Below are 16,186 nucleotides of genomic sequence, written 5' to 3'. Positions count from 1 at the left end.
AGAAATAACCCAGGTGGACAAAAAAAAAAAAAAAAAAAAAGAAGGAAAAAAAGAATTAAAAAAATATAGAAAATCTTAGAGAGCTAGCAGACAATCTTAAGCACACATACATTTGAATCTTGGGTGTTCCAGAAGGAGAGGAGAAAGGAAAAGACGTGGAAAACCTATTCAGCAAAATAATGACCAAAAAGTTCGAGGTATAGGGAGAGACACAGACACTCAAATCCAGGAGGCTCTAAGATCTCCAAACAGATTCAGCCTAAAAAGATCCTCTCTAAGACACATTATAGTCAAACTGGAAAAGCTCAAAGAGAGAGAATCTTAAAAGAAATGAGAAAAGCATCAAGTCACCTATAAGGGAGCCCCATCAGACTAACAGCAGACTTCTCAACAGAAATGCTATAGGCCAGAGGAAAATAAGAGGATATATTCAAAATACTAAAAGAAAAAAAACTGCCAGCTAAGAATACTGTACCCAGCAAGACTATCCTTCAGAAATGAGGGGAAAATAGTGTATTTTCCAGACAAACAAAAACTCCAGGAGTTCACCACCACACAACCAGCCTTGCAAGAAATCCTCAAGGGAGTCCTGAATCAGGAAACCAACAAATGATAATCACTCATCTTACCAGCCATAGTTCTGTTCAAACTGTTTTTTTCATAATTCAGTCTTGGTAGGTGGCATGTTTCTAGGAATTTGTTCATTTCATCTAGATGATCTCATTTGTTGACTAATAATTATTAATATTCTTCTCATATAATCCTTTTGATTTCTGTAAAGTTGGTTGTAATGACCCCTGTTTCATTTCTGAGTTTAGTTATTTGAGTCTTCTCTCTTTTCTCTTAGTCTATCTAGGTAAAGGTTTGTCAATTTTGTGGATCTCATCAAAGTACCAATTTTGGTTTCATTGATTTTCTCTTTTTTTATTTTCTATTTCTTTTATCGAATTTTTATTATTTACTCCCTGTGCTAGGTCTGGGCTTAGTTTGGTTTTCATTTTCTAGTTTCTTAAGGTGCAAAAGTGGTTGTTGATCTGAAATCTTTCTTTTTTTTATTAATGTATGCATTTATATTAAATAAATTTCCCTTTTAGCAAAGAAAAAAACTATAAAAAGGAAAATGGGTTGTTTTTAGTCAAAATTTTGGAGGTATATCTGGAGTTTAAACATATCTAGTTATTTTTAGTGCAGTTTTTCACTCTGCTTTTTCACTTAATATTACGTCTTGAAAATTTGCCTTAAATACTCTTCAAAATTATGATTTTAATAAGTACATTATATTATATTTTATGGAGATCCATAATTAATTTAGCCATTCTCACATTTTTGGACATTCAACTTATTCCCAATTTTTTACCTTTATATAACTGCCTTCCACATTAAAAAATTTTTTTTCTTTGATTAGTTGCAGTTTCAAGAAGTAGGATAATTGGTTGAAAGCGTATGAACATTTTAAAGACTTCTATTTATGAATCCAATCTGTTCTTCAAAAAAGTTTTACCTATTTATACTTATACTAGAAAAATTTGACATTGTTTCTCTCATAGCACCAGTATTATACAGTATCACATTTTTTTTCAGTTTGAGAACTGAAAAATGTCATTTTTCTGTTTTAATTTCCATTTCCATGAACATCTTAGAATGCATTTATTAGCCACTTTTGTTTCTTTTGGGTGTGTTACTTGTCTGCTCATGTGCTTCACCATATTTCTAAGAATTTTCTAATTCATTTTTTTTTTTCCTTTTTGTCTTTTTCCGTGTCCGGCAACGGATCGCAACCCTCAGTGTCGCCCCCATACCGGACCGGGACCGGCAACGGGATCGCAACCCTCGGTGTTGCTCTTGCGCCTCGCTCAGCCAGTGAGCGGGAACCAGTCTGTATGTGGTATCTGAACCCTCGGCGAAAGCGCCGCCGCGCTTCCCAAGCGGCGCACTATAGCAGTGCGCCACCGGGCCGGCCCCTCTAATTCATTTTTAAGAGTTCTTTATGCATTGAAGATGTTAATCTTTGTGTGCTAAATTAGTTCCTCATCAATTGATCTTAAATTCAATTTGTGATGTTTTCCTTCATTTGCATGTTGAGAAAATAATTTTCTATCTAAACATTAAATAAATTAAAGTCATTTAAAAAAACAAAAACAAAACGAAGCTTATGTGAGAGCCTGGTTCCCAGTGTGGCAGTGTCGAAAGGTTGGGCCTTTAAGAGTTGATTGGATCATGAGGACTGTGCTCTCATAAATGGATTAATCTGTTCATGTATTAATGTGTTAATGGATTAATGGGTTATCATGGGTGTGGACTGGTGGCTTTATAAGTAGAGCAAGTGAGCACTTTAATAAGTGCTATTGCCCAGCCCTCATTACATGATACCCTGCAATGTCAGAGTCCCCACCAAGATGAAGGCCCTCACCAGATGTGCCACCTTGACATTGGATTTCCCGGCCTCTAAACTTTAAGAAATAGATTTCATTTTCTTATAAATTACTCATTTTCAGGCGTTCTGTTATAAGAAACAAAATGGACTAATACATCCACCAACTGGGAAGGACAGAGACTAGGGAACTACAAAGTAGAGACAGAGCCTTGAGATACCACACCAGTGCTTGAGTTGCCTATGGACTTCTTAGTATGTGTGATTTAAAACATCTTATTTTTAAGGTCTGTTTGATGCAGGGTTTTCTGTTACTTGCAGCCAAAGGCAATCTAACTGATACAGCTCCCAGGTCTTTTAACTCTATTGCAGTGTCCCCCCTTCTTTGACAGACAGCAATAGCACAGCGATGAGGAGGCTGTAAACAGTGACTGGGTGGTTACTCCTCTAGGCCTAGGTGTGTTTGTTGCTAACCTCATGCTGCAAAGAACAGCAGCAACCTCAGTTTTCCTCAGGCAATATGGCTGTTTTAAAGATATGTCAGAAAGTAAAGAAGCACAAGGAACCAATTCAGTACTGTAGCAATTCATCCTCACTGAGTGCTGAAAGATCATATTTAGGATGCCATGCAACACAACCCTCGTGCAGTAAAAGCAACCCTAGTAGTAAATAACTCTCATGATTCAGATTCTGCCTTCCATTTTTACTTCTTCCTACCGTGATTCTGTTTCTATTGCTGCCAAATGCTCTCAGCTCTCAACTTCATGGCTTTCTGCTGCCTTGCAGATTCTGCTTACTGCCTTTTCTTCATGTGTCTTTCAGCTTCTGTCCCTACTCTACTGTTTCTTGACCCTTTCCATGGTGTTTGGAGCTTCCAATCCCCAGATAAGATAATGGCTTTATCTCAAGAATGAACCTGACATCATATTTGAGATGGTGCCATCATCCAACACAAATCTTCTGTGATGGGCTCTCTTGCCACTTTAACATAAGCTGCTAGTCTCCTCTCAAGTCCAGCTGCCTTTGGGTCAGGTACATAACCTGTTTAATCAGTGTGGCCAGGTTGCAGTGTCACATAACACAAAACATGGAGGTTTATTCAGAGGAAACCTCTTCTGGCTGTTTTGTTCAGAAGGTGACTGCATGTAATAGATGCTTTACAATATCAGAGTGTCAAAGCTCATATAATACATTAAGAGACCAGGAAATGTGACTCTGAGGAATATGACCTTCCCCTAGTCCTTGACCTCCCTTAGAAATACTCATATTTGATATGGTATCATGATTTCTTCTTCCTCCTCTACTACTTTCTTTTTCATTTTCTATTTTCAGGTGGCCAACTAGCCCTCTCCATGTTTAGCATTCTGCTTGCCCAGATCCTCCTCTGCATCTCCATACCATGATTAGGTACCATAACATACTTTCAATTTTCTTTACCCTGATCATGACCACCTTTGTTCTCTTGGTCAAACCATGGCAAAGGGAGAAATAGGGCCAACCAATGGAAGTTCTTATAGGTACACTAGTAAGTGGAAGAAGAACTAACACTTACTCAGTAACTACTATGTACTAGGTGTTTTATGTGGTAGCAAAATAGCACCATAGAGGCAACTATCATGTCTAATCAGTTTGTTGTAAAAAGTGACCATACTGGGCATTTAAAAATGATTTTTGGTGATTATGATGATGAATTGTTTTTGTTGTTGTTTGTGTTTGTAGTGCTAAATTGTAAATGAGATTCATTTTCCTCGAGAGTAGTCAAAATATGTTCAGAGTGATACGGCTAACTTATTGCTTTTAGCCCCTTTTTCAGTCACGTTGGGCACTGAATTTTTCATTTCTGTTAAGAAAATGAGGAAGAGAAAAAAAGAAATCAAGTTAATTATCCTTAGCATGGTTGTTTTCCTTGCTACCTTCTCTGATTGTTTAGTTTCTTTTAGCATCCTGAATATGCCAGCTGCCAAAATGAACATGCACCTTCTAGAGGAGTAATATTTTGAAGTAATTAAAACATCCAATCTTGCAGTTTTTAAAAATTGTTTACATTGCTATACGGGCTGATTTCCAGACATAGAAATTAGTTGAAGAAAATTTACTTTTAGAAAATAAGAAAGAAGCTCCAACCTAGGAAGCACGTAGGTATTCTCATGCTGATTTGTAATACAAAGAAAAGGGAATGGAGATAAGACCACTTATAAGTAAAGCAATATCTATCTTAGAAATAAACCTATAAATGGAAAAGAATAACTACACAATTCATTTATAGGTTTGTTTCTGTCTGTCTATTTTTCATTCTACTGTATTATGGTGTCTGTCACTAAGGCATAGATATAAGCATGGAATTGCATTATTAAAGTTGCTTTTTTCAATTACCTTCCTAAGATAATTACCTTTGTAGTAGAGAGTTTTAAAAATCAATAGAGTGTTCTTGGCAATATTCTGTAACAGTTAATTAATAATACAACTCATGTTAACAAACTGTTATCCCGCTTAGCAAAAATAACCATGCTTTTAATGTACTCAACTAGCAAGAAATGCATCAGGACTAAAGTGTATTTCTTGAAAGATATAATATAAAGTAGTTGCTTATTCCTGGTAGAGTTGAGAGCAGACTCTACAGACACCAGCGACTTCAACTGAAGGTAAAAATGAATAAAGCTGTGATCAATTATTTTCATATCATAGGGTCTCTGAATATTCTCACATCTGGTCTGCGCAGAGGCTTGACTGATTTATTTTGTTCACTATCATATTCTTGAGGTACCAAGAATCCTATCAAGTATCAGTTGGTGGAACTGCAAGTAATATGATATACCAATGCTAATGATATAAATAATCATTTCAACTCTTATTATTCTAATCAATACTTGTTAATGATTACCTGCTAATAAAATGGTCAAAAAAATCTGGCTATTTATTACTGGTCCCAAGTTTTTCATCCACAGAATGAGGATAGTCACTGAAGGTCTTAGTTGGATTGATATGTGGAATAACTAATATAAATGAATTACTAAGAAGTTTGCAAATATGGAAATTCTTTAATAGACATTGATAATAATTTTAGATAGACACTCATAATTGTCACTTTGGATGAATATTTCGTGGGTTGACTCCTTTACGTTAGAGTTTCCTCAAATCTTTTCAAAACAGATTCCTGTTCATTGACATCTTTAATTCTATTTGGCAGAAAGAGTCAAAACCTTTCCTTCAACAGAATGTTCAGTAACCTTCACCAAATAACCGTTAATTAAGCAATTAAAGTAAATTTAAGGAAAAAAGAATTTTGAAAGGAGAATAGAATTAACTCAAAAGATAGTTTAAAAATACTTTTACAGCACTTCAGTCATTATTGACCAAAAAGTTCCTAGGGGATATTAACAATGCATTTGATAGTTGCCAAGGAAACCTTAACCTTTCCTGAGAATGTCTGCCCTTCTGCATTGTACCTGATTGTCAGAATAACTTCAGCAACTGATTATAACTGAGCCATTTTCAACATCAAGCTTTTTCTTGTCAATCCCTTTTCAGAGTACAAGCTCGAGTATTCAGGATATCTTGCTCTGTACCTGTATTTATGTTTCTGAGGATTTGTACTTCAAATATGGAGGTTTTCTATAACAATTTCCCCAATCAGTCTTCACCACCATGTAAGATAAATCAATCCTAATTTAGAGACAAGGAAACTGAGGAACCACAATGTGTTTATTGTGTGAGAACAATTTTATCAGAAAGCTTGCTGGCTTCCTTTGTTTAGAGCACAAGAACTCAACAAATATCTAGCACTACTTAAAAAGCCTGTGTTTTCATTTCTGTCGATTAGCCAGGACTATGTCTCTGAGATGGTGGAAAAAGGACCAGCTAAGGAGTCAGGGGACCTGGTTATACCACTTACCAAATGGGTGATCTTGGCCAAACTAACTGATTTCTCAATTTCTTTATTTATTAAATGGCAATGATCTATCTCCTAGGGATGTTGGGAAAATGAAATGACATAGTGTATTCAGAACACATGACATGGTTAACATAGTAATCTACTATTTAATTACTTAAAGAGTGTATGTCGTATCAATACATACTGTTTTCTGAATACTGACTTGAGGATTATGATTTACAGAAATATATTATGGAATTGGGAGAACAACATTTCTGATATTGGGACCATATTGGAAATTCCAAGATATATGGCCATCACAGATATGATACTGCATGGGTAGGGTGGGAAGGGAACTACTACTTATTTATTAGAGTGCCAGACACTGTGCTAGATACTTTGCATTCTTTTATCCCATTAAGTCCTCCAAACCTAATGAAAATAGGTTGTGTTACTATCTCTACATATGTAACATTAGTGGGCTTCAAATAAAGAAGGAAGGGAGCATACATGTAATCTTTGGGGGAAACTGGCAGAATTAGTTTGCTCTGTAATAAAGAAAATTAGCAATTTGTATCCATGAAAATTCTGCTAATCACCTGTGTAAATCCACCCATGAGGTGGTTAATGGGAAAAGAAAGGTAAGGAGGAGTGATATAGTAAGTAGATCATTGCATTGTGTGTTTGTGAAGATTCAGGATGAAATGAAAGCAACAACATTCTGGGTTGAAAATTGAGTATATCTGTTTGTTTTTTTTAAAGTCTACCATTGTTAAGATGAATATTGTGTGTGTGAAAATTCAATCAAGAAAAACCCAACATAACAAAAACCACCCACTTCAAACGTTTGTCCCTAGGGTATCCAGGTCCCCGGGTTTATTTTCTGTTGTCCTTATTTGTGGTTGAGCATGCTATAAAGGAACACACCTGCATGTGTTTATAGGCACTCATGTCAATGTAAAGATGCTATGAAAGTACGACCAACGTTATTTTGAGAACCAACAAGATGAGCACTTTCCCAGACTTCTTTCATGTAATGTCTTGCATATATTTAGAGTTTTTTCCTCCCTGGTATATATGAGTGAGTCTAAGATAATTTTTTTTATTGTGATAAAATATACATAAAGTTAAACATTTTAACAATTTTTAAGTGTACAATTCAGTGCCATTAAGTACCTTGACATTGTTGTGTAACCATCACCACGCTCCATCTCCAGAACGTTTTTTTCATCTTCTCAAACTGAAACTCTTTACCCATTAAACAATAACTCCGCATATCTGTCTCCCTCCAGCCCCTGGTAATCACTATTCTACTTTCTGTCCCTGTGAGTTTTACTAGTCTAGGTACCTCACATAAGTAGAATCATACAGTGTATGCTCTTTTATGTCTAGCTTATTTCATTTCACTTAGCATAATGTTTTCAAGTTTCATTCAGGTTGTAGAATGTATTAGAATTTCATTCATTTTTAAGGCTGAATAATATTCCGTTGTATGTATATACCACATTTTGTTTAACCATTCACCCACTGATGGACATTTGGATGGTTTTCACCTTTTGGCTACTGCAAATAATACTGCTATGAATACTGGTGTACAGACATCTGTTGGAGTTCCTGTTTTCAATTCTTGTGGGTGTATACCCAGAAGAGGAATTGCTGGATCATATTGTAATTCTATGTTTAAGTTTTTGAGGAACTGCTGTGCTGTTTTTCACAGTGGCTGCACTATTTTACATTCCCATCAGCAATGCATAAGGCTTCCAAATACTTCACATCCATACCAGCAATTGTTATTTTCTGTTTTTTGATCTTAGCCTTGCTAATAGGTGTGAAATGGTGTCTTATGTTCTTTTGAGTTACATTTCCATGACAGTGATGTTGAGCATATTTTCCTGGCTTACTGACCATTTGTATATCTTCTTTGGAGAAATATAGATTCAAATCCTTTGCCCATTATTGAGTTCAGTTGTTTGTTTTGTTGTCGTTGATGTTGAGTTGTAGGAGTTCACTATATATTCTGGATTTAACCCTTATCAGATACATGATTTGCAAATTTTTTCTGCCATTCTGTGGGTTGCCATTTCATTTCAGAGTATCTGTTGAGGCCTAAGTTTTTAATTTTGATGGACTCTATTTTTTATTTAGTTGCCTGTGCTTATGTCATACCCAGGAAATCATTGCCAAATATGATGTAATGAAGTTTCCCCCTCTGTTTTCTTCTAAGTCTTCTGTAGTATTAGTTCTTACATTTGGGTGTATCACATTGGTGTATTACATGTGTTTATGTTGATTCTCATGTGTTGAAACATCCTTGTCTTCCAGGAATAAATCCCACTTGTTCATGGTATATAATCCTTTTTAACGTGCTGCTGAATTCAGTTTGATACTTGAAGATTTGTGCATTGATATTCATAAGGGATATTGGTATGTAGTTTTCTTGTAGTGTCTGTCTGGCTTTGGTATCAGAGTAATGCTGGCCTCAGAAAATGAGTTAAGATGTGTTTCCTTCTCTTCAGTATTTTGGAAAGGTTTGAGAAGGATTGGTGTTAATTTTTCTTTAAACGTTTGTTGGTAGGATTCACCAGTTAAGCTATCTGGTGCAGGGATTTTCTTTTTTTCTTTTTTTTAGGCTTTTCTTTGTTAGGAGGTTTTTCCTTACTGATTCAATTTCCTTGCTAGTTATAGGCCTATTCAGATTTTTTATTTTTTTATTTCTTCATGATTCAGTCTTGGTAGGTTGTGTATTTTTAAGAATTTATCTATTTTAACTAGGTTATCCAATTTGTTGGCATACAATGGTTCATAGTACTCTTTTATAATCTTTTTTTATTTCTGTAAAATAAGTACAAATCTCTCCACTTTCATTTTTAATTTTAGTAATTCAAGTCCTCTCTTTTTCTTAGTCAGACTAAGTGAAGATTTATATCTTTTATTGATCTTTTCAAAGAACCAACTTTTGGTTTCATTGATTTTCTCTATTGTTTTCCTAGTCTCTATTTTATTTGTCTCCACTCCAATCTTTATTATTTTCATCTTTATGCTAGTTTTGGGTTTAGTTTGTTGTTTCTCTAGTTCCTTATGCTATGCTATAAGTTTAGGTTGTTGATTTGAGATCTTTTTTCTTTTTTAATGTAAGTGTTTACAGCTATACATTTCCTTTTTAGCACTGATTCTCTGCCTCACTTGTATTTTTGCTTTCATTTGTTTCAAGATATTTTCTAATTTCCTTTGTGATTTCTTCTTTGATGTATCTGTTGCTTAAGAGTGTTTTGCTTAATTTTCATGTATTTTGTGAATTTTCCAGTTTTCCTCCTGCTATTGATTACTAGTGATTGGAAAAGGTACTTTGTATGATTTCAATCTTTTCAAATTTATTAAGACTTTTTTATGGTGTGTCCTGGAGAATGTTCTCTGTGCACTTGAGAAGAATGTGTATGCTGCTGTTGTTGGGTGAAATGTTCTGTATGTGTCTGTTAGGCCCAGTTGGTTTACAATGTTCAAATCCTCTGTTTCCTCATTGATCTTCTGTCTGGTTTTTCTATCCATTAATGAAAGTGGAGTATTGAAGTGTCCAACAATTGTAGAGCTGTCTAATTATCCCTTTAATTCTTCTAATGTTTGCTTCACATATCATGGAGGTTCATTGTATATATGTTTATAATTGTTATATATTCTTGGTGAATTGACTTCTTTAGCAATATACAATGCACTTAATTGTCTCTTATAACAGTTCTTTTTACTTTAAGCCCATTTTGTTTGATATCATTATAGTCACCCAGCTCTCTTTGGTTACTGTTTGCATGGAATATCTTTTTGCATTCTTCACTTCTACTGTATTTGTGTCCTTAGGTGTAAAGTTAGTCTCTTCTAGACAACATTTAGTTGAATCATGTTTTTTGATCCTGTAGAGGATTCATAGAGCAAATGTACTCATAGGGCCTGGTTTTCCAAAGCCTTGCAATTTCAGATATTGACCTTGCAAAGGACAGGAAGATTTCCCCAGGCTATTGAGTCTCTGTTGCAAGATAAGAATTGTAATACAGCAAGGTTGCTGGCTCAAAGACAGACAAGTTATTAATTGATATTAAAGTTACTAAAAAGCTGCTAGAGGGAAAAGGAATGTTTGCTAAATCAAGCCTTTGTTAGTGGATCACTTAATTGCCTAACAGAATGTCATCTGACTTGTTTTTACTGAATGTTACCAGCTTCTATTGTAAAACTTGTTAAACTGTACTTAGCAAAACCCTACCTACGTCTCTTCCTGTAACTTGTTGCCTGGAGAATAAATGCAGGAAGAGAACCCCAGTTTGTGGTTAATTGCCCAAATGGAAGAAATGCCTCATGCTTGAGAAAGTTCTAGGATATTAACCCCTTTCTGGGGCTTCTCACTGCTCAAAAGAGATGGGCTTTGAGTAATCTTTGGTGGCTCTGTCACCCAGGGGAAAAGGGGTGACAAATCTGTGGGAGGCAAAGCAACATAATCTATTGTGTCAATCTATGTCTTTTGATTGGAAAATTTAATTCATTTATTATTGAAATAGTTACTTGTAGGGAAGAACTTGCATTTGCCATTTTGTTATTTATTTTTTGTGCATATGTCTTACATGTTTTTTCTCTCTCATTTCCTCTATTATTGACATTCTTTTTGTTTAAGTGATTTTTTTGTAGTGACATGTTTTGATTCCTTTCTCATTTCCTTTTGTGTATATTCTATAGATTTTTTTTTTCTGGTTGTCATGGGAATTACATATAACATTATAAAGTTATAACAATCTATTTGAATTGATTTCACTTTTCCTTCAGTTGCATACAAAAACTCGACTTTTTAACAGCTCTTCTCCCCTGCCACTATGTTTTTGATGCTACAGATTTCATCTTTATACACTGTGTACCCAGAAGTATAGATTTATGTTATTTTAATTTATTTTTTAAAAATCCTGTAGAAATAAAAAGTGCAGTTACAGACCAAAATTACAGTAATCCTGATTTTTGTGTTTTCTCATGTATATACCCTTTATAAGAGATCTCTATGGCTTTATATGGCTTTGAATTTCTATCTAGGTCCTTCAATTTCAACCTGAAGGACTCTTTTTTGCATTTCTTGGAAGGCAGATTTAGAGGTAATGAACACCCTCAGCTTTTGTTTATCTAGAAATGTCCTATTTTTTCTTCATTTTTGAAGGACTGTTTTCCCAATTACAGATTTCTTGGTTGACAGTTTTACTCTTCTGGCACTTTAAATATCGTGTCACGGCCTTTGTCCTCCAAGTTTTCTGCTGAGAAATCATTTGACAGTATTATTGAGGATCTCTTGTATGTGATGAGCCTCTTCTCTCTTGCTGTTTTCAAGATTCTCTCTTTGGCTTTGGTGTTTGACAGATTGATTATAATGTGTCTGAGTCTGGGCCTCTTTGGGTTTTTCCTACTTGGAGCTTATTGAACTTCTTGGATTTGTAAATTTATGTTGTTAATCAAATTTAGGAAAATTTTAGCCATTATTTCTTCAAATATGCTATATGTCTCTTTCATATTTTCTACTTCTGAGATTCTTATAATGTGTATATTGATACTCTTGATGGTGTCCCATAAGTCCTTTAGGCTCTGTTCACTTTTCTTCATTCTTTTTTTTTTCCTGTTCTTCAGACTTGATAATTTCAAATATCACTGGTTCTTTCTTAGCCTGCCTAAATCTGCTGTGAAAGCCCTTTAGTAGAATTTTCAATTCAGTTATTATATTTTTCCATTCCAGATTTGTTTGGTTCCTTTCCAAAATTTCTTTTTTTGCAGATAGTGTCATTTTGTTTATATGTCATTTTTCTTATTTTTTTTTTTGGTTCTTTGTCTGTGTTTTCCTTTAGTTCTTTAAACATATATAAGAAAATTGTTTTAAAGTCTTTGTTTAGAAAGCTTGATGCCTGTCCTTCAGGGGTAGTTTCTGCCAATTTATTTTCTTCCTTTGAATGGGCATGTTTTCTGATTTCTTTATATGCCTTGTGATTTTTGTTGTTTTTGAAAGTTGGGCATTTGAAAAACAGTCACCTCTCCCAGTTTTTGCAGTCTGGCTTTGTGCCGGCGCAGTCTTATATAATTATCTGGGCATATTCTGAGCCTTGGGGTCAACCTGAGGTGATAGCTTAAAGTTTTCTCAAGTCTCTTTTGTGTATGCATCTTGCTTGGGCCTGTGTGTAGCTTTTTAAAATCTCCTATATATAAAGATGATTTTTGAATTTTTTAATTTTCCAAAGAGTCTTACAGTAGCTTCTCCTCAGGGTCTTAGATGATCTATTATATGTCTCCACCTATGATCTATTGCCCTAGGTATCAGCAGATCTGTAGTACTCCTGTGGCTTTCAAAAGCAGTGCCCACATTTCCACATAAGCTCTGGATTAGACAAAACAGAGACCAGTCCTTCAGGCAGCCCCCAGACATGTTAGAAGATTGCAAATAAAGTCTTTTCTTTGGGAAATAATTGTGAACTGGGCTACCACCTCCTCCAGACCAAGATTGGGCTATGTTGGGGAGTGGGGCAAGGGTAAACAAAAATGCCATGAAGTTTTCTATCACTTTGAATGTGGCTTTTTCTTGGTTGGGCATTCACTTAATTGCTATAAATCTTTACCTGTTTTCCAGAGTGTCTATAAAGTTATATTAGCCAGATTCTGGTTGTTTTTGATGTTTCCATGGAGAAACAAAGAATTGGAGCTTCCTAGTCTGCCATTTTACTGATGTCACTCCAGATCTAGATATTTAAAAAAAGAACATGATATGTACTCTAGGGGATAAACTTACCTCATTTTACCCTAAGGTGCAGAACAAGCTAAAAATATAAGGAGAGTTTAGAAGGGTCAGGAAAGGGATTTCTAAACCGTGATTGATGGATCTTTAGGGACTTCATGGGTAGATTTTAAGGCTCCTATGAACTGCCCTGAAATTGTACACTCAATTTTGTGATTATTTATGATTGGTCGTGGCAATAGGGACATATCCATAGCTTTATTAAATACTTAAAAGAAATATATTCAATTTTTTCCTGATTATAAAAGAAATACATATTTCTCAAATCATCTGCTGCCCACAGTGTATCAGAGAAGTTCTATCAAACATGAAGGATTAGATCATTATGTTACATATATTGGTAGTTAGTGAACTAGTGATTCAAACTACTCTATGTCATATGTAAAAAGGGAAAAATTACAAGTTTGCAAACTTGAAAAAAACCCTCAAAGAAAAAAAAGGGTGAACTACAGACTAATCTGACATGTACATATGGGTAAACAGTATAGAAACTTCTGTATTTCTCCTGTCAAAGTAAGTTTATACTCTCTCAGGCACTGATTTAAACCACATTGTGGGCTAGCCCAAGCTGGATCAGCCCCTTATCTCCATTCTTATTTATTATTGTATCTCCAGCTTTATCCTTATTTATTACCATCTCCCTTCTTTTTACCTACTAATTGGTAAAGCTTCCTGTATCTCTCACAGCTGAGTTTTTCTGGTTTATGCCAATTTTCAATGGTCATGCTTTTAGTCATCCTCTTTACAGCAGATTTATTGTCTACACAGTTTATTCTCCCCAGTATGTATTGCTTTATATGTGATGCTGTAAAATGTATTTTTCTTTAGTATCTGAAACATCAACTGGGTTTATCAATTTCCATTCTTGAGTATGGCCATGGTAAGATAATTCTCTATATGAAATTGTATGCAGAATTATTCTTCTCTGATGTATGTGTGTACGTGTGTGTGTGTTTATGCAAACACACATGTGCACATTATTCTCCAATAAGGTTCATGGCTTTCTTTGGGTTTTAAATTTTCAAAGAGTGAAGAACTATTTTAGATGAATTATCAGATTCTCCTAAAGTTTGTCCCCCTCACACAATTAAGAACCACTAGTTGGTTTAGAATAATTTATGAATATCTTCTAATCCACAAAGGTTTTGGAGAAAATTTGGAGGACCACTGCCATACTTTCCACAAATTGTCTATGAGTGCCTTGACACAGATTGAGTCTTGGATGGAATATACCATTAGACTGGCCCAGAATTTCTTATGTTTTGTTAATTTTTTTCTTACGTTTTTTATTCTCTTAGTTCATTAATTTACTTTCATAATATGGAGACTTTCACAGTAATTTTAGTTGACTTTTCTATATAAAGTAGGTATTATATAAAGAGATATTCAATATACTAAAATGTAACTTTGTGTTTCTAAGAAACTATGTTTAACCCAAGAGCTGTTTAAGAATACCCTCAACATTTCAGCATAACTGCTTACGGATACAAATACTCCCAAGAATAGTGTGTTAACTCACTCTTCGACTACAGATGACTTTTTCTTATATATTTTCTTGTGAAAGAGGGAAATAAATTATAAATTGTGGGAAGTTATGTTAGTTTTTTTTTTTTTCACTCAGGCTTGATAAGAGTTAATTTTGGAGTAATGGGAAGCTTTTATTTTCAAATAGAGATATTTTCCCTTTTTCCAGGATGTTAGGTATTCATACCTTATGAGTGATAATGGGCAGAAAAAAGGGATCATTTTGGAGATGGAGTTATGGTTAGAATCCTTCGATGTCAGTATGAGCTAGGTGGCTTTCGTCTCTATGTGGATAGCCACATGGATAGCTGTAAGCCTACATCTCAAGCTCCTGAGATACCTGGCTGTCCTTCTTGGCATTCTTATTTGAATGTGACAGAACCATTAAATCTAGTGTGATTGGTTAGACAGGGCCAGGCTGAGCAGGTAGCTTAAATTCGCAGCCATAAGCACATGCTGTCATGAAAAAAATTATGGTAGAAGGAAGATTAAGAGGCAGACATGAGGGGCCGGCCCGGTGGCACACTGCTACAGTGCGCTGCTTGGGAGCGTGGTGGTGCTCCTGCCGAGGGTTTGGATCCCACATACAGACCGGTTCCCGCTCACTGGCTGAGCGAGGTGTGGGAGCAACACCGAGGGTTGCGATCCCGTTGCCGGTCCCGGTCCGGTACGGGCGCGACACTGAGGGTTGCGATCTGTTGCCGGACACGAAAAAAAAAGACAAAAAGGAAAAAAAAAAAAAAAAAAAGAGGCAGACATGAGGTTGTGTGAAATGAAATAATAATTACGTGGTATCACTTGATCAAATCAAATCAGCAGAATTTTTTGTGTGTGCATGGATGTGTGTGTGTGTGTGTATGTAACAATAGGAATGTTCAGTACAAATGAGAACTTCTATTTTAAAATAATTTCATATCATGTATTTGCCAAAAATTTCGATGAGTGTTGAAATGGCTTCCTGTGGAGAAAGGTATATTCACTATGTTGTGACATTGACAAATGTCACAATATATGTAATGAAGATATGCTATATATACATATAAACTATATGCATATATTTATATTCTTATATACATATATGTAACAAATATATGGAGAAAGATATACTCACACTGTATTGAATTTGAACCTTGGGTTCTGATATGATTCAATCTTGCCAAATAAACCTCAGAGTGATAATGACATAGTGAGCGAATATGTATGTGTCATGAACTTTTTGATTTTCAATTCTATTTATTTATTTTGTATTGTAACATAGTTGATTGCACATATCTGTGGAGTACAGCACTGAATATCCATATGTGTGCAATATGTGGTGTTCAAATCAGCATAATTAGTATATTCAACATTATACAATGTAATCTTTTGGGAGGCTAGACGTCTAGCTTCCCCCAAACATAAAAGATCATTGTACATGGATGAAAGAGACAGAGGTTGATGGAAGAATTTATTTTCCCCTCTTAACTCTTGAGAATGAAAAAGGGCAGGTGTTCTCCCCTTTACAGATCCAGAGGTTCAAGTTAAAAAGCAAGAATTTAGGAGCTTCTGGATAAAACCAAGTAACAAAAGTGTAGATTTATCTATACCTGTTATCCCTCCAACCTAAAAATACCTTTCTGTAGGG

Source organism: Galeopterus variegatus, unplaced genomic scaffold (genome assembly GCF_000696425.1).
Source record: "Galeopterus variegatus unplaced genomic scaffold, G_variegatus-3.0.2 Scaffold1493, whole genome shotgun sequence".
In the NCBI taxonomy this organism is placed as follows: Eukaryota; Metazoa; Chordata; class Mammalia; order Dermoptera; family Cynocephalidae; genus Galeopterus; species Galeopterus variegatus.
Note: the sequence above shows the minus strand (reverse complement) of the source record.